Below are 20,688 nucleotides of genomic sequence, written 5' to 3'. Positions count from 1 at the left end.
GTGTACATCACTGGCATGTGTGATGATTAATTTTATATGTCAACCGAACTGGACCATGGGATGCCCAGATAGCTGGTGTGTCTGTGAGGGTGTGTCTGGAAGAGATTAGCACGTGAATTGGTGAACTGAGTAAAGCAAATGGCCCTCCCCAGTGTGGATGGGCTCCATCCAATCCTTTGGGGGCCTAAATAGAGCAAAAAGGCAGAGGAAGGTTGAATGAACTCTGCCTGACAACTTGAGTGAGGATGTCGGTCTTCTCCTGCCCTTGGCACTCCTGGTTCTTAGGCCTTCAGACGAGACAGGTGTCTACACCATTGCTCTCTAACTCTCAACCTTCTAACTACACCATCTGCTTTCCTTGGTCTACAGCTTGTAGATGGCAGATCCTGGGACTTCTCAAGCCTCCATGATGGCATAAGCCAATCCACACCTTATAATAAGTCTATTCCTAGACAGATACATATAGACAGATAGACACATATATAACCAAGAGGAGATTGATATAGCTATATCGATACCAACATATCTACATATATATCAATCTCCTATTGGTTCTCCAGAGAGAGAACCCCGACTAACACAGTGTCAAAGAGGTGGAAGAAACTATTAACTATCAACCTATTGGTGAAAGAGGGAAAGACTTCGCTGAATAACCTTTTTAAAGCCTTTTAAACTATGTGTTATCTATTCAAAAGCACGCAAGCTATGTGTTTTTATTCTCGCTAGAGACCGTGTCATGAAGCCCAGTCGTGCACTAAGTACTGATGTGACTTTAGGCAAATCACGTCCCTGCACTTACATTTCTTAGTCTGCAAAGTAAGATAATAATAATAAAGACTACCTCGTACACAGGGCACTTAGAACCAGGTCTCACATGTAGAAAGTGCTCTGTTGGTTATTTGCCATCATCATTACTTATTCAATACCAGGTTCAAACGATTGCGAAATGTTCATTTGATCCCAATTTTAACAACCGACCACTGAGCTGAGGGTCAGAGTGAAACTCTGTACCTCCTGCAAAGCTTCCCATACATGCCAAGTCCATGGGACTCGCACTTACAAAAGCCGCGATCTCCGTTTTCCTGAGTCTACCCTGGGTTTGTATTCATTTGCTTAACATCCATTAAGAGCTTTAAAGTCTTACTCAGTAGAAACAGAAACCAACCCACACTAAACTAAACCAAGAAAACAATCAATATGTCCCAGATAAAACTCCCTTTTTAAATCCTCTGTAATTCCTTTTGGGGATATTCATTTCCCTGCAGAGTTGGGTAAAAACGTTCCTAGCTCCCTTCCACTGACTCATGCGAGAAACGTTCGTCAAGCCCTCACAGGGCGTCAGACCCCAAACCAGGCCCAGGAGAGAGAGAAACACATAAAACCAGCCCCTACCTTTCAGAGGCTCTCACTGGGGATCAGAGTAAAGCAAGTGGATGGTGAAAATGCAATATGAGAAGAATGGCATATTATCCCGCGTGCAGGTGAGATAAAGAAGCAACAAAATAAAACCTGTTTTTAATCTAAAGTATGTCCACGTGCTACTGAATCTAGGAACCAAGAAACATGTTGTAACACGCACAACCTTCCAAGTTTAGAATTAGAAGACATTGTCAAAATGTCAGCACGCAGCTCTCCCAAAACTAGATGCTCTATAAGGTGAGGCTATGATATAAGTAAACTTCATATTAACACTAGTAATAGTACCATTTGGTATTTTTACTTTCTTTCTATTTAAAGAACATTCCTCTAGCTTTTCTCTTTATCTTCCCAGTAGGATCATGCGGTGCAGTGGAAAGTCAGTCCTTTCACCTCTAAATTGTAGAGATAAAAGGAGATCAAATCATAAACACTGAGGTTTGCACTCAGTTGTTCAAACGGTAAATAAAAAGTCAGAGCAAAAGCATTTGACTCCCACACACTCTGGGCGGACTTGCTGAGAGACATCAAATGAGGTCAAAGGCCTCAGAAATTAGGTTGGCAAAAGTTACTGTGAGAGAGGATTGGTTTGATAATGTAACCAAAAAAAGACAAGAAGCTGAACCTAAAGGGGCAGAATGGGAAGCCAGAAGGTTTCACAAAAAGTGTCCTCGAAGCAAATTAAGACAACAAAATACTCTTGGCCAGTTACCAGATTAGTACACTTTAGAAAAAAAAAAGGTGAAAAACTCAATGCTGGTGAAAGTGTGAGAAAAGGGTGTCCGTACAGCGCTGGAGGGAGTATACATGACTAGGGCTTTCCTAGAAAAATTTAGTAACAGAAGCAAGACCTTCAGATATGCTCGTGCCCTTTGACCTCTGGGAATTTATTCCAAGGAAATAATCAGGAAGAGAGGCATAGGTTTCCCTATAGGAATGTTAGTTTGGGGAATGTTAAAAATAGAAAAGAAAAACATCAAATATACCAACATGATTTAACAAATCATCTGTGTAATGTGATTAAAAAGCTTTTGTAGGAAGAAATACATTAGCATGGTAAAACGCTCACAGCATACTGCTGAAAGGGAAAAGCAGGTGATAAAACATCATGTACGGTACAAGCATGTTTTGTCAAAAATGTAAATGTGTTCAGAGAGAACCATACCCACCAAAACACTAACAGTATTTATCTCACCATGTTAGGTTTTTATGTTTCACCTTTTTCATTTATCTCTATGTATTCTTTTTTTTTTTTTTGTGGTACGCGGGCCTCTCACTGTTGTGGCCTCTCCCGTTGTGGAGCACAGGCTCCGGACGCGCAGGCTCAGCGGCCGTGGCTCACGGGCCCAGCCGCTCCGCGGCATGTGGGATCTTCCCGGACCGGGGCACGAGCCCGCGTCCCCTGCATCGGCAGGCGGACTCTCAACCACTGCGCCACCGGGGAAGCCCTCTATGTATTCTTTTTTAATTTTATTTTTGACCATGAGCATGTTCTGTCTGTGTACGTTTTTAAAGGCTATATTTCAGAAGCGGATCATAGCCACTCCGTGACCTCGCCTGTGGAGTTTCTCTCCTCAGCAAGTTAACAGAGCCCCAAAGGGCTTGTAGGTTAAAGATTAAAAACTGAATGTGGGGACTTCCCTGGTGGTGCAGGGGTTGGGAGTCCGCCTGCCAATGCAGGGGACACAGGTTCGAGCCCTGGTCCGGGAGGATCCCACATGCCGCGGAGCAACTAAGCCCACGTGCCACAACTACTGAGCCTGCTCTCTAGAGCCCTTGAACCACAACTACTGAAGCCCACGCGCCACAACTACTGAAGTCCACGTGCCTAGAGCCCATGCTCCACAACAAGAGAAGCCACCGCAATGAGAAGCCCGCTCAGCGCACCAAGGAGTAGCCCCCGCTCACTGCAACTAGAGAAAGCCCGTGCACAGCAACGAAGACCCAATGCAGCCAAAAATAATAAATAAGTTAAATTAATTAAAAAAAAAACCACAGCTGAATGTTGAGTAGAGACAGGCCATAAGCATCTTTCAGAATTCATCACTACTCATCGACAGATGAAAGGATAAAGAAGATGTGGTATATTTATACAATGGTACATTATGTAGCCATAAGAAAAGAATGAAATAATGCCATTTGCAGCAACATGGATGGACCTAGAGATTATCATACTGTGTAAAGTCAGACAGAGAAAGACAAATATTATATGATATCACTTATATGTGGAATCTTAAAAAAAATGATACAAATGAACTTATTTACAAAACAGAAACAGACTTACATAGAAAAAAAAAACCTTATGGTTACCAAAGGGGAAAGGTGGTGAGGGAGGAGAGATAAACTGGGAATTTGGGATTAACAGATACACACTACTATATATAAAATAGATAATCAACAAGGCCCTACTGTATAGCACAGAGAACTATACTGGATATCTTGTAATAACCAATAATGGAAAAGAAACTTAAAAAGAATAGATATATGTGTATAACTGAACCACTCTGCTGTACACCTGAAACATTCTAAATCAACAACACTTCAATAAAAAATACATTTTTATCATATGATATCATTTATATGTGCAATCTAAAAAAAGGTAACAAATGCACTTATGTACAAAGCAGAAATAGAGCCACAGATGTAGAAAACAAACTTATAGTTACTGGGGGGAAGGAGGGGAGAGGGATAAGCTGGGAGATTGGGACTGACATACACACTACTATATATAAAATAGATAATAAGAACCTACCGTATAGCACAGGGAACTCTACTCAACACTCTGTAATGACCTATATAGGAAAAGAATCTAAAAAAGAGTGGATATATGTATAACTGATTCACTCTGCTGTACACCTGAAACTAACATAACATGAAATCAACTATACGCCAATAAAAATTTTTTAAAAAATAAAATGCACTAATTTATAAGTTAACTTTTAAATTTAAATAACTGTGAAAAACTATTAGAAGTATAATAATATAAAGCAAATTGGAATAAATGAAGAAACTCTAAAAAATACATTTTTAAATAAATAAATAAAAATAAAATAAAATTCATCATCACTATTAAGAAAATCAAATTCATCTTGAGAAGTGTCCCTACTCCTTCCAGATGGTATGTCTCCTCCCTTTCCCCAACTATCCACACGTTTTCAGTGAGCACAGATTTCCCCCCGGCCCCCAGCACACACATGGTGGCCTCCAGTTGCCTGTGGGTGGACATGGTGATTCACCAAACCAGCTAGTCACTTACTGCACCTTTTGAAATGTCCTTCCCACCATCCAGCCCTTCACACCCTCACACCCACAGTGCAAAGTCACATTTGGCATAAGAGCAAGAGGAAGTTTTAAGTTGAATTGAACTGAATGCTTAACCTCATTTTTGTTTTCTTCCTTCCTTTCTTTAATATCTCAGATTCTGTCCCATTTTCTTATTCTTTCACACAACAACATTATTATAGGACACAGAGAGGTCAAGGGTGTCCAATAAGAAATACAAGGCAATGTTGACCAAACCCTGAGAGCCTAGAGTCTTCCTTGCAATTCCAGATGTAACATTTTCAAAACCTCTGAAGAAGCATGCTCAAAACAGTGAAGGCTAACCAGGGCTCCCTGAGCTATACAGGCCTCTGCTCTGGGGGTGATGGCCAGTCCTAGTGTCTGAGTGATTCCCTAGGCCCAGCAAAGGGAATAAGTTTCCAGAGCCCAATAAAAATAAAAACAAACAGCAACAACAGCAACCATGCTCAAGCATTTAAGAGTCCATTGCATCTACTGAGATGATCATATGGTTTTTCTCCTTCAGTTTGTTAATATGGTGTATGACATTGACTGATTTGCTTATATTGAAGAATCCTTGCATTCCTGGGATAAACCCCACTTGATCATGGTGTATGATCCTTTTATTGTGCTGTTGGATTCTGTTTGCTAGTATTCTGTTGAGGATTTTTACATCTATGTTCATCAGTGATATTGGCCTGTAGTTTTCTTTCTTTGTGACATCTTTGTCTGGTTTTGGTATCAGGGTGATGGTGGCCTCGTAGAATGAGTCTGGGAGTGTTCCTCCGTCTGCTATATTTTGGAAGAGTTTGAGAAGGACAGGTGTTAGCTCTTCTCCAAATGTTTGATAGAATTCACCTCTGAAGCTATCTGGTCCTGGGCTTTTGTTTGTTGGAAGATTTTTAATCACAGTCTCAATTTCAGTGCTTGTGATTGGTCTGTTTATATTTTCTATTTCTTCCTGGTTCAGTCTCAAAAGGTTGTGCTTTTCTAAGAATTTGTTCGTTTCTTCCAGGTTGTCCATTTTACTGGCATAGAGTTGCTTGTAGTAATCTCTCATGATCCTTTGTATTTCTGCATTGTCAGTTGTTACTTCTCCTTTTTCATTTCTAATTCTATTGATTTGAGTCTACTCCCTTTTTTTCTTGATGAGTCTGGCTAATGGTTTAAGCTTTCGAAAAAATTCAACACCCATTTATGATAAAAACCCTCCAGAAAGTAAGTGTACAGGCAACTTACCTCAACATAATAAAGGCCATATATGACAAACCCACAGCCAACATCATTCTCAGTGGTGAAAAACTGAAACCATTCCCTCTAAGATCAGGAACAAGACAAGGTTGTCCACTCTCACCACTATTATTAAACATAATTTTGGAAGTTTCAGCCACAGCAATCAGAGAAGAAAAAGAAATAAAAGGAATCCAAATTGGAAAAGAAGAATTAAAGCTGTCACTGTTTGCAGATGACATGGTACTATACATAGAGAATCCTAAAGATGCTACCAGAAAACTACTAGAGCTAATCAATAAACTTGGCAAAGTAGCAGGATACAAAATTAATGCACAGAAATCTCTGGCATTCCTATGAACTAATGATGAAAAATCTGAAAGAGAAATTAGGAAACACTCCCATTTATCATTGCAACAAAAAGAATAAAATACCTAGGAATAAACCTACCCAAGAAGACAAAAGACCTGTATGCAGAAAACTATAAGACACTGATGAAAGAAATTAAAGACGATACAAACAGATGGAGAGATATAACATGTTCTTGTATTGGAAGAATCAACATTGTGAAAATGACTATACTACCCAAAGCAATCTACAGATTCAATGCAATCCCCATCAAACTACCAATGGCATTTTTCACAGAGCTGGAACAAAAAATCTACAATTTGTATGGAAATACAAAAGACCCTGAATAGCCAAAGCAATCTTGAGAAAGAAAAACAGAGCTGGAGGAATCGGGCTCCCTGACTTCAGACTATACTACAAAGCTACAGTAATCAAGACAGTATGGTACTGGCACAAAAACAGAAATATAGATCAATGGAACAGGATACAAAACCCAGAGATAAACCCATGTACATATAGTCACCTTATTTTCTATAAAGAAGGCAAGAATATACAATGGAGAAAAGACAGCCTCTTCAGTAAGTGGTGCTGGGAAAACTGGACAGCTACATGTAAAAGAATGAAATTAGAACACTCCCTAACACCATACACAAAAATAAACTCAAAATGGATTAAAGACCTAAATGTAAGGCCAGGTACTATAAAACTCTTAGAGGAAAACATAGAACACTCTATGACATAAATCACAGCAAGATCCTTTTTGACCCACCTCCTAGAGAAATGGAAATAAAAACAAAAATAAATGGGATCTAATGAAACTTAAAAGCTTTTGCACAGCAAAGGAAAACACAAACAAGACAAAAAGACAACCCTCAGAATGGGAGAAAATATTTGCAAATGAAGCAACCGACAAAGGATTAATCTCCAAAATATACAAGCAGCTCATGCAGCTTCAATATCAAAAAACAAACAACCCCATCCAAAAATGGGCAGAAGACCTAAATAGACATTTCTCCAAAGAAGATATACAGATTGCCAACAAACACATGAAAGGATGCTCAACATCATTGATCATTAGAGAATTGCAAATCAAAAATACAATGAGGTAACACCTCACACCAGTAAGAATGGCCATCATCAAAAAATCTAGAAACAATAAATGCTGGAGAGGGTGTGGAGAAAAGGGAACACTCTTGCACTGTTGGTGGGAATGTAAATTGATACAGCCACTATGGAGAACAGTATGGAGGTTCCTTAGAAAACTACAAATAGAACTACCATATGACCTAGCAATCCCACTACTGGACATATACCCTGAGAAAACCATAATTCAGAAAGAGTCATGTACCACAATGTTCACTGCAGCTCTATTTACAATAGCCAGGACATGGAAGCAACCTAAGTGCCCATCAACAGATGAATGGATAAAGAAGATGTGGCAATATATACAATGGAATATTACTCAGCCATAAAAAGAAAGGAAATTGAGTTATTTGTAGTGAGGTGGATGGACCTAGAGTCTGTCATACAGAGTGAAGTAAGTCAGAAAGAGAAAAACAAATACCGTATGCTAACACATATATATGGAATCTAAAAAAAAAAAAAAAAAGGTTCTGAAGAACCTAGGGGCAAGACAGGAATAAAGATACAGACATAGGGAACGGACTTGAGGACACGGGGAGAGGGAAGGGTAAGCTGGGATGAAGTGAGAGTGGCATGGACATATATACACTACCAAATGTAAAACAGATAGCTAGTGGGAAGCAGCCTCATAGCACAGGGAGACCAGCTTGGTGCTTTGTGACCACCTAGAGGGGTGGGATTAGGAGGGAGAGAGGGAGATGCAAGAGGGAGGGGATATGGGGGTATATGTTATATGTATAGCTGATTTACTTTGTTATAAAGCAGAAACTAACACATCACTGTAAAGCAATTATACTCCAATAAAGACGTTAAAAAAAAAGATTCCATTGTAAGCTCTTATGGAAGGAAGCATGCACAAATCTTGCTAAAACAATATATTATCATTTTAAATGCAATCGGTGATATCTGTTTATAGCAATGCAATGCCGTCAGCCAAACACAGGCCCAGGTTATGCCCCTCTAGAACTGTAGAAGCATGAAGGAAAGTCATAAAATGTCTTAATTCTAACATCTACTACAGCATTTTAAAAGAACTTTACAACATCCTTCGGTTAAACCTCGTGATTTACCAAAAGACACATAACTATTGATGCCTTATAGGCAGTATATAGTCATAAAATATATCTCCCACATATTTCATAGTTAATCTTCCATGGAATAAAACATATGTAATCATAGGTGATCTTTTAATAGGGCTCACAGACACACTTAGGGTTAAATATGGCTACAGGGCCACATAACGCCAAGAAATCCTTCAAATCTTGTCTAAACAAACAGCATGACATTGTCAGTTTTATCAGATTCCATTGGCCCCTCTTAAGTAATTCATCAGTGTATAAGTAAACGAAGGGAAAAGGAGGGGGAAAAAATACAGAAACGAAAACCAAAGTGCAAATCAATCATCTTACCGTCCCCTTTCCTTATGGTTGGAGGCTTTGGGAACGGCTGGCCCCAAGGGAGGTGGTAAGTCAGGGTCAGCCCGCAGGGTTTCTGTCCCTGGTTGGAGCCCGCTGAGTTGACGGTGGTTATTAAAAACAAAAGTGCATTTAGAAGTCAGTCCTGGATGGAGTTGCTAATTGCACTTTTCTTTCCCAAAGAGCTTTGGGTCTGGTCTGTACGTAGGAGAGGGATGCCTCACAGCTTGTCAGGAGACCCAGCTGTGCAGAGGCTGAGAGAAAGGAGAAAGTGGGCTCCGGTGATGCCTCTTAGGGCTTTAATCCTCAGCTGTGACACATGTGGGGAACTAGAAACAGGAAACTCTGAGCCCGGCAGGCAGCCAGAAACATTCAGAAAACGTGCCAAGCCCTTTCGAAATACCACGCTCTCCACTGAGCATTCACTCCTAACAGTTCACAGGCTGTGTCTCTCTTCTCAAATGACTGAGCCATAAACCTGGGCAAGGCTGGCCCACAGACAGCTCGTCTGTCACAGCTCCTGTTATCAGAATCTGGACCAGTCCAGGCCAGGCCTGGGGTCTCCTATGCCCTCGCTCTTGTGCCAACCTCCCAAGCCTCTTGTAATGACATCCACAGATGGGAGCTCCCGGCGATGCTGCAGGACCTTTCATTCAGGTCTTTGCATGTTTCAGACGCAGGGCCTCTTCCTACTGTGCCCACCGCCCCTGCCATGTGCCCTGGGGACACTGCAGGGATCTCTTCTCAGCATCCTGGAGGCGAGGAGACCCAAGAGTCACCCCTGGGCTCAAAATCCATCCGGGCAGGGAGGATTCGGGGAAATGTAGCCAGATCTTCTGGCTTCCACTCGCGGCGGCCTGATCCATCCCCGAGAGACTGTGCTGCCGCATCCCTCTTCTGTTTCTCTCTCACGGCCCCTCCTGCGCCCGGCATCCAGATTCATGTTCTCAACAGAGCACGGGCACCGCCTATCAGAGCTGTACTCAAAGTCTGCAGCGCAAGGACCAAAATGGCCAAAGCTCCTCTCCTGGCACCCAAGGCCCTCCCGCAGCTACCTCTGCATACCTTTCCACCCTGTCCCACTTCCCTTTAAAAGAACCCCCCGCGCCAACCTGGATGGGCCACCACTCTCTCCAGGAGACAACGTTCAAACCTGTGTTTGCACGTGCTCTGCAGCCACCACCCTGCCCCGTCTCCCCTCCTCCTCTTGAACGTGATGTCACAACACGCACAACACTCCGTCCCCCTCCTCTTCGTCCCCCTCCCTGCACTTCCGGTCTGCACCACCTTCGCTCACACATACCCCCCACTGCATCCTGGGGTGATGCTCCCTGCTCTGAATCCAAGTCTTCTCTCCATGATAACAACACAGACAGCAAGGGCGGGCACTTATTATGTATCAGGCGGTTTTCCAGGAACTTTAAATTCTTTAAGCCCATTTTACAGATAAGGCAATGGAGGCATGGAAAAGGTAAGTACTTTCCCCAAGATTCCCTCAGCCAGGCAGGGTGGAGCCCGGGTGGAACCCAACCTGGCCTTGCTCTTTGAGACTTTCCAGGGACCTGTGCTATTTATCAATATTTGTGAACAGGGAGTATGTACTCAGGGGGAGTGCAATTTCCTCACCCTTCCCAGGTATCCTTTCCAGAGGGCCTCCCGGAATGGTTTCCAACGCTAAATGATTATAAGTAGCTGTGACTAATTGGGAGACTAACGAGCTTTAATTGAGAGATCAAATGTTTCCACCTGAGTGGTAGACAGGACTTTCAACATTAAGAATGAGCAGAACAGTCTTGAGGTTAAGGCAACGTTCCTGTAGAGGTTTTGCTGACATTTTTAACCTACCTATCACGTGACTATTCAGGCCTAGGCCATCTGGTGTGTCAACAGACTGCTACAGACATAACCTCACTGACAAAGCTGAGATACCCTCAAAGGTCGGGGGCCGGGGGAACTTTCCACCCTTCCTCCAATGTGGAGTAGCAGAGGCCGCTGGAGCCTAACCCACCCCCAGCTCCAGGGGCAGCCTTGCTGATCTGAGCTGTTAGATCCTTAGAAACACACTAGCACCGCCCACGTTGCTGGCCAGGTGCTACTCATGCTGGAAGGTGAATGATATTTCACTGAAGAGATGTTTCTGGCTTCCACTGAAGGCAAGACCCTCTCAATGCTCTTTGGAAGAACAACAACAAAAGATCAGGAAGACCCAGCTTTTGTCCCCAAGAAACTTACTACCCAGTTGATAGGGAGGCCATGGACAAGACACCAGCAGGCTTAACCCACCCTAGGTATTTGCCCCAAAACAGGAGTTTGTTTTCCCAAGTTTTCCCTAATCAGTTTATCCTTACTGAACATTTAGTGGAGAGGAAAGATTTTGTTTCCAGGATTTTTCTGACCCTCTTTTCCACTCCAGATGTCTCCCTTCCTCTTTCCCACTTCTCAACAAGGAGACACACATGCACACACATGCACACACACACTCCTGCCTGGGTTTTGTCAGTTGCTTAGTCCCCCCCGACAGAGTTCAGGGAAAACAAATTGTCAGAGTTGGCAATAAAAATTCAGTACCAGAAGTTCATGGAAAATCTCCAAACTCCAAGGTCCTTTACAAAGTCTGGAGCACAGCACTCCCTGAGCCAAGCCCACAGCTTTTACCATGGAAACTCTCAGAAGACGTCATTATGACGCGATTTTATCAGCGACATGGTCTTTGCAGAACTCCGAAACATCTGTATTTATACTTAATAGGTCAGAAATAGCTCACATATTTTCCCGTAAGATTTTTATGGAAAAGTTTACACATTCAGAATGGATCTGCATTTAAGAATATCTTTAATGTGACTGTAACCCATTTCTCCATGTGTTTCCTTAATCCATGTGTTTCCTACACATCATAATCAATGAGAAAGGAGAATGCAAAGCACAGTGTGTGTGTGTGTGTGTGTGTGTGTGTGCGTGCATGTGCATATGTGTGCATGTGTGTGCGTGTGTGTGTGCCTTCAGGCAAGCATGTCCACGCCTGGAATCTGACCTCGCCTGTCCTGTCACATACTACAGGTCCTTAAGAAAGGCTGGTAAACCCTGCTTTACTAGGTCCAGCAATTTGGTAATTAATTTTGTAGTTAGACACTGACCTGGGCCCCAGGAGACCTGGATGAAAGAGGCTGCTCTAACTTCATGGATGTGGCTTTGGGGAAACCACTTCACCTTTCTGCACTTCAGTTTCTACATCTGGAAAAACATACAGTATAATCTAAATCCTTGCTACACAAAGTGTGGCCACAGTCCAGAGACATCATCAAGGAATGCACTAGAAATGCAGACTCTCAGGCCCCACCCCAGAACGACTGAATCAGAATCAGCATTTTTTTTTTCTTTTTTTTGCGGTACACGGGCCTCTCACTGCTGTGGCCTCCCCCGCCGCGGAGCACAGGCTCCGGGCGCGCAGGCTCAGCGGCCATGGCTCACGGGCCCAGCCGCTCCGCGGCATGTGGGATCTTCCCGGACCGGGGCACGAACCCGTGTCCCCTGCGTCGGCAGGCGGACTCTCAACCACTGCGCCACCAGGGAAGCCCCAGAATCAGCATTTTAATAAGATTCCCCACGTGACCCGTGTGAGCGGTAAAGCTTGAGGAGCACTGATCTAAATGTTCTCTGAAGTGCCTTGCAGGGGCACATTTTGTTAGTTTAACCCTTATCCCTTTCAGCTGAAGAGTTAACATGCTATACACAATGGCTGCCTTGTGACCTTTGTGGTTATGCCCCGGGGGGATCTGGCTGATTCCACTCCTGTTCCAGGCAATGACACATAAACAGACCAGATCATCTCCATGACTCTCCCAGACCACTAAGTCACACTCTGTCTTCCAGCTTCCTTCCAAGCCTCTTAGGAGAATACTTAATACTTAACCCTTAATACTGCCTACCTCCAGACAGCTCCCACATCCATCACTGGGTCTGAGGGGTTGTGCAAGCACATATTAGTGAACAGGAAAGATTCTAGATGAATTATTACAGTGATCGTCTTTAGCACTTAATGAAGCCATGATCACTAAGAGAAAGCATGAAGTGACTAAGAATGAACCAAGTCTGGTGAAGCTCATTTAATCTTGTATTTGATGGGGTTAGAGAGGTGGAGATTAGGCAGAATACTGCGAATTTAATGAATCAGGATTTCCCGAGAAAGCATTTCAAACCTCTTTCTTGTGAGCAAGATGAAGAATACACTTAGTAGAGTTGGACACCTTCCTAAACGCCCATACTCCATGACAAATGGGTTAATGTGAAGAGTGGTCACCAGTGGACAACCTCGGGTGCCATACTTGTTCCCTCCCAGGAAAGTGGCAGCTAGGATGGATGTGGACAAGTTCACGGTCACCCTCCAGCTACAGCAAGTCAAGAGGAGGTAAGGGTGGTTGGAAGGGATATATTCTCCCCCCTGCCAAAAAAAGCAAATTCAGGATTAAAAAGCAAAACAGAAGTCTGAAGCCAAAAAAAATTACCAAGTGAGCATGGGCAAAAAACCCCAGAGAGTGTGGAAGTGGTAATATTTCCAGGGGTCATGAGTGCAGGACAACAGAGGGCCACAAACCCAAGCCAGAGATTGGGAAGGGAATTGGGAGCTGCAGAGTGAGTTCTACAACATGCGGGCACAGCTCACCACATGATGGGAGACCAGCACTTAAAATGGACTTTGAATTCACGGAGTGAGCAAATCAGGATCCCAAAAGATCCCATGAGGATGGAGCCATGGCCAAATCTAACAATAGGAAATGTAACAGAGGCAAATCTAAAGTCCTGTTCTTACTTCCCAAACCTCATTTTGTAAGTACAGGACAAGGCACACAAAAAGCAAAAGCATGGGTGGAGGACACAACCAAACAAACGTTAGGGTCTCAATTGACTAAGATGTCCTCTGTGAACCCTAAGTGTGATGGGAGACTGCGAATTCAGCTGCCCTGGTAGAAGCATAACTTCTCATACAAGGAGGGTGGTCACTCTCGAGATTGTCCTCCAGAGCAATGTTTTCCAAATGTTCTCCCACCATGGCACTCAGAGAAAATGAGAACAAGGGCTGCTCTTGGCCAGAGAAGACCACCCAAGCCCTCCACCCTGCCCATAGGTCGAGGGGATTGATATCCGTACACCTGGAAGCCATCAGGCCAAGGGACCCTACCATAGACCCTACTGCAGAGATGTTGAAACAGGAAACCAGGGCCAGTAGGGACAAATCCAAAACTAGAATTCAGGTCTGCAAACTTCAACACCTTTCTTGGTTACTCTGTTCACAGTGCCTCACTGTATATATCTGTGAACTTTGGGTGAGGTTTTCAGCTCTTTCAGTGAATGAGGAAGTCATTGTTTTTTAATAAGGTATGATGATATATTTACTATGTGTCAAGTTCTAAATATGAGTAACAGTCCAATAAATGTGCCCAACTTACTGTGCCATTAAATTTTACATGAAAACACTGTCTTTGGTTGTTCTTTGACACAAGTTAACTAGTGTCACTAAGTTTGTAGGAAGGTTCGAAACATTCCAATTAGTACAGATTTTTAAAATATTTTGTCATGAAAAATATAACCATGATACAGAAGATAAGAAGGAAAAAAGAAAAGACAAACATTCTTCATGATCTTGCAGCCAAATTCCCATCACTGTTGGCATTTTGGAATATTTCCATCTACTCTCTTCTTTTTTGGCACATATGTCTTTGTAATCTCTTCTGATTTAACATTACATCACAAGTGGTTTTTTATGCTATTACATGGCTTTTATCACTATCGTTTTTAGTGCCAGGTACTGCATATCACCTCCTATTCTGACACATTACCCCTTTTTCACAGTCTTGACTCTATTGCTTTCATTTTACATTTAAAAAGAAAAAAGACTGTATCCACACACTACATTTGAAAAGTCTGGATGAGAGGAAATGGGGGGAGGGATAAATTATGAGTTTGGGATTAACATATACACACTACTATATATAAAATAGATAACCAAAAAGGACCTACTGTATAGCACAGGGAACTCTACTCAATGTTTTATAATAAACTATAATGGAAAAGAATCTGAAAAATAATATATATGTGTGTGTGTATATATATATACACACACACATATATATACACACACACGTATAACTGAATCACTTGGCTGTACATTTGAAACTAACACATTGTAAATTAACTATACTTAAAGAAAAAATAAAGAAAAAATTTGAAAATAAAAGTCTGGATGGACAACACATCCATGGCACCCACAGCGGTTGTTTGGAAAGGAAGGAGCTGTTGATAATACAGGGTTGATTTCTTTGTTATATTTTTCTGCATGCTATAGATATTTGACCAAAGGTATGCATTCTTTCTAATAGAAACTCTAAAAATCTATAGAATACAACATTACAGACTCAGTAACTACTAATGGAACACGCAGATGCTCTTGCCCCTTCTGTAGCTGACGCTCAAATGGCCCACAAACACCGCTGCATCCAGTGCAAGGAAATCAACAGAGCATGCCGATTCACTTAAATTTAACAGCCTTTACCATCAAATGCGTTGGGAGGTGTGCATGTGCGTGTGTGTGTGTGTGTGTGTGTGTAGCCAGAAAGCATCATTTCCCATGTTTATTAGACCTATATCCTCCTAGATGAAGATTTCATGAGCAAAAAAACATTAACTTTCCAGCTTACTGCAAATATTGTTTCAATTATAGAAATCATAAAAATAAAAAGTTCTAAACATAGTTATGGGTTAACAAAGGGAAGATCCCACGTGCCGCGGAGCGGCTAAGCCCGTGCGCCACAACTACTGAGCCTGCGCGTCTGGAGCCTGTGCTCCGCAATGGGAGAGGCCATGGCAGTGAGAGGTTCGCGCACCGCGATGAAGAGGGACCCCCGCTCGCCGCAACTGGAGAAAGCCCTTGCACAGAAACGAAGACCCAACACTGCCCAAAATAAATAAATAAATTTATAAAACAAAAAAAACCAATGTGCTGCATAAATACAACTAAAACAAAATTTGCTTTTGGGAACATTTGACTCAGTGAACAATCTCCTTCTACCCTGGTTTTATGTCTCCCTCTCTGAACATTTCTTCCGTGTTCTGAATCCTCATCTTCCTCCTAACTTCTAGCTACCACGACTCCTCAGGAATCACACCTGCCAAGTCAACTGAGGCTCTTCTCCCACCTCTTTGCCTCAACCCTCCCCCTCCGGGAAGATGGGTGCTATTGCATCTCCAGCCCGGGCTCCTGTCCCAGCTCAGGACAAGTTTACCTGTCCCCTGGGCACTCCACCCTCCGGCTGTTCAACATTCCTCTATTGCAAACTGGTGTCAAGTACTGCACTGGCCTGAGGATACAGCTCTGAAAACCCTGCTTTCTGGAACCCTGCAGTCAAAGACAGCAGGATGTGGGCCAGAATCCTGTCCTGAGGACGTGGGCAATGTATGTCCAATGTTAGCAGGGTAAGGGGGGACCAGCACAAAATCAACTCGGCTACCTGAGCACCCCTTCCAGCTCCCCCCACAGACTCACTCCACACTCACATGTCCCCCTAAGTCTCATCACCCGGCACAATTATTAACTTCCCCTCACCCTGTCCATACAGGCATCATAACTCTTTTACTTTCATTGTTTCTTCACATTTGCTTCTTTAAATAGCCAATGAATATTGGCTTGATTTTGCCTTAAAAATCTTTCTTCTAAAGAGGTGGAAAGAAAAGAAACTATTTGTTCAGTCATCATTAACATTTTATATGCTAGAAGGTTGAAATTATATATATAATCATATATAATATAAATTATATGCCTATATGCAAATATTGATGTATTTAGTGGCTTATATCAAAAGCTAGTGACCAGGGATTTCCACCAAATGGACTCAGGAACCTCTCTGCTAATAGACTGAGGAAAAAAATTTAAACCACATGGAATGAAGAGTAAGATTAAAAGCATCTCACACTTAAAGACAGAACACAGAAAGGATAAAAACTTTCTAGAAGTATGAACTCATAAAAGACAACCCCAGAGACAAAGAGCAGAGAAAACTGGTTGTCTCAGTCTTGTCTCTAAGTGAAGGTTGACAAAGAATTATCATCTCCCATGAAAATACATGCCTCCTGGCACACCTTTGTGAGGGGTTAGAGCCTGACTGTACACCCTTTTATATGTTCTGAAAAGCCACAAGGCAATTTAAAGTAGTCCTAAGTCTCCTGGCTGAGGGAAATGTAAATACTCCCTGGAGGAAGACACTAGAAATGGACCTCAAAAAATTTCCACTGATTGATGTCAAACAAACATGATTTCACAATCAAAAATTTTAAAACATACAAGTATATAAGCTATTAAGCATTCACAGAAAAAAACCCCAAAAAAACAAGAGAACCAGGCTGACAAAAGAAAACCTTCAAATACTGAATGATCAAATATAGACTATAAAGCAAATATATACATGTTTTAAACAATTGAAAGGAAATCAAAACATAGTAAGGGGTAAAAGAATGTTAAAAATATTCAGGCTGACTAAAAGAAAGACACATGCACTATTTATTAAAATTGACTCTGAAATTAGACCACAAGTTTAGAACAAATTTCAAATTATTGGTATCAGACACAGACCCTATTCTCTTACTACAGTGCAATTAAATTAGAGAGAATAACAAAGACACTCACATATTCGGAAAGGTAAACATACACTTCTAAATTAAATGATATTTATATAATTAAATTATATTATACTTTAAAATTAAATTATACTTTTTAAAAACTACATATCAAAACTAACAGTATACAAAAAAACTAACAGTATATAAGGGAGCACTTTTAGCTTTAAGATCATATATTAGAAAAAGGGTTAAAATTAATGAGCTCAGCACCCTACTTAAGAAATTAGGAAAAGAACACAGAAAAATTTAAAGAAAGGAAAAGAAGAAAATATTAAATATGAGAACAGACATTAATGACATGGAAAGCAGAATAAAGTACAGCAGATCAGCAAGGCTCTCACACAGGCCAAAAAAAAAAAAAAAAGACTAATAAAATTGACAGGCCTGTAGCAATCCTGATGAAAGAAAAGAAACTTCATAATCTATTAGGAATGAAGGAATGAACAGGGATACATATATGTGGCAAGAACTAAAAATAAGAGAATACCAAGAACCACTTCAAGCCAATAAACCTGAAAATTTAGATGAAAGGAATAAATTCCAAGAAAAATATGATTTATCAAAACTGACTAGAGAAAAAAATAGAAAATCTGAATAGTTCCATGCAATATTAATCCACGTAATAAACTGTTTCTACAAAGAAAACACTTTACCTAAATGATATTCTGGGTGACTTCTCCAATTTTTCAAGCAATAAATAAGATTACTCTCTTGGTTATAAGACTACTATCCAAAAATGAGTTGTATTTCTGTACATGTAAAATCTTTATTAGCAACAAAAATTATAAGGACCTGGGAATAAATCTGGCAAAAATACAAGCAATACCTTTGTAGAAAAATATCGTATAACTTTAATGGAAAACCTTAAAGAAAACTGAAGTAAATTGATAGAGAAACAGTAATCGCAAAGATTTCAATCTTCTCCAAACTGATTAATAGAATTAATGATTTAATCCTACAGGATTTTTAATGGAAATTTATAGGCTCATTTTAAATAAATTGAAGAGATAGGACCAAAACTAGCTTTTTTTAAATACTGGGAAAGGAAATCAGATCAGGGCACTTGCATAAAGCAACTATCAAAACTTATTATAAAGCTATAGCAATTAAAGAATTGGTGTGAGGATATACAAGCAGACCAGGAACAGAATAAAGGGCCCAGAAAGAGGCCCACACTGAGATGACAAGGCAGAGGCAATGCACGCTTATTAAATGTGTACGTGCCCCCCAAATTTCACCACCTCCCTTGTGGTATGCTTGGGGCCAACTAGTTCTGGACAAGTGGCTGTGAGCAGAATTGACCTGTTAAGGGTGCAGGTTTTTTAGCTTAACTCCTTTATATGTTACTTCTATTCCATTAAAAATTTCAAATATTTCATAATTTAAAAATGAAAACATAATCATTGCTTCTCTCTTGTCTTCTTGATTTTAAAGAAAAAAGAAAACTCTGTTGTAGTGAAATGTCATCAGATAAAACAGAATTTATTGGGTTAGGGTTAGCAATACAAACAAGTGGAATTTTTCTCCCTAGTGGAGAAGTCAGCATCCTTTCCTGCATTCTTTGTCATGACTGCAAACTCTTTCTACCGCAACAGAAGTCGGGTTGGGCGTTTTTCCCCCATTATTACTATAAAAAATGGCATCATCACTACTACTGTGCAAGAACTGTACATATGTGACTTTCAGAGGAAATACCTGGTTCATGAGGTAGCAATAAGAAAGGACGCTGTGGTGGAGGGAGAGGATAAAGTTCAAAGGTTAAACTCTTGGGAAACAGCTGTGAAGTGGAAAATTCGATAAGTTTTGACATATGTGTAAGCGTGTGAGATCATCACCACAATCAAAAGAATGAATATACCCATCACCACTAAAATTTTCTCACACCATTTTGCAACTCATCCCTTCTGCCCCTCCCGGACCACCACTCATCTGCCTTTCTGTTAGCATTGATTAGTCTGCATTTTCTAGAATTGTATATGAATGGACTCATACAATGTATGCTCATTTTGTCTGTCTTTTTTCACTCTGCATAATTATTTTAAGATTCATCTATACTGTAGTATGTATGGATACTTGGTTCCTTTTTAGTGCTGAGTGGTATTTCATTGTATGGATGTACCACTGTTCACACATTCACTTGTTGCTGGACATTTGGAGAGTTTCCATTTTAGGTCTATTACAAGTAAAACTGCTCTGGACATTTGTATACAATCTTTGTGGGCTTCCATTTCTCTTGGGTAAACACTTTGGAGTAACATGTCTCTATCAGATAGTAGGTATATTTTGAACTTTGGGGGAAACTACCAAATTGTTTCCCGAAGTGTTTGTACCATTTCACATGCCCACCAGCACTATTTGAGAGCTCCTTGTCCTCCACATTCTCACCAGCACTTGGTATGGTTAGTCTTTTTCATTTTGGCCATTATAACAGATTTTTCCCTGAGCACTAATGATGTTAAGCATCTTGTCATGTGCTTATTTTCCGTTCATACATCTTCCTGGATGAAGCATCTGTTTAAATCATTTGCCCATTTTTAAATTGGATAGTTTGTTTTCTTACTGTATATCCTGAGGGTTCTTTGTATATTCCAGTCCTTTACCAGGTGTAAGATTGGTAAATGTTTCCTGTGGCTTGTCTTTTCATTCTCTTGAGTGTCTTCAGAAGAGCAGGAGATTTTTTTTAATTTAATTTTTTATCAACTTTTTTTTTTATGGATTGTGCTTTAGTCACATATATCTTTTTTTTAACATCTTTATTGGAGTATAATTGCTTTACAACTGTGTGTTAGTTTCTGCTTTATAACAAAGTGGATCAGTTATACATATACATATGTTCCCATATCTCTTCCCTCTTGCATCTCCCTCCCTCCCACCCTCCCTATCCCACCCCTCTAGGTGGTCACAAACCACCTAGCTGATCTCCCTGTGCTATGCGGCTGCTTCCCACTAGCTATCTATTTTATGTTTGGTAGTGTATATATGTCCATGCCACTCTCTCACTTTGTCACAGCTTGCCCTTCCCCCTCCCCATATCCTCAAGTCCATGCTCTAGTAGGTCTGTGTCTTTATTCCCGTCTTACCCCTAGGTACTTCATGACCTTTTTTTTTTCTTAGATTCCATATACATGTGTTAGCATACAGTATTTGTTTTTCTCTTTCTGACTTACTTCACTCTGTATGACAGACT

The 20,688-nt window shown here is 41.1% G+C and overlaps 1 protein-coding gene across 8 annotated transcripts in view; it reads right to left on the bottom strand.

The window, feature by feature from the left end:
• IL1R1 (interleukin 1 receptor type 1) overlaps positions 1-20,688 on the bottom strand; it is a 178,887-nt gene that overhangs the window by 99,259 nt on the left and 58,940 nt on the right. For 7 of the 8 annotated variants that reach the window (XR_014326645.1, XM_082851755.1, XM_082851753.1 and 4 more), the window contains exon 1: positions 8,829-9,145. The exons of the other annotated variant lie outside the window; for it this stretch is intronic. The gene's annotated coding sequence lies outside the window, so the exon portion shown is untranslated. Of the gene's footprint in view, positions 1-8,828; positions 9,146-20,688 lie in introns of those variants that run through there. 8 annotated transcript variants of the gene reach the window in all.

This window comes from Leucopleurus acutus, assembly GCF_964270905.1.
Source record: "Leucopleurus acutus genome assembly, chromosome: 12".
NCBI lineage: Eukaryota > Metazoa > Chordata > Mammalia > Artiodactyla > Delphinidae > Leucopleurus > Leucopleurus acutus.
This window is presented reverse-complemented; position numbering and strand designations above follow the sequence as displayed.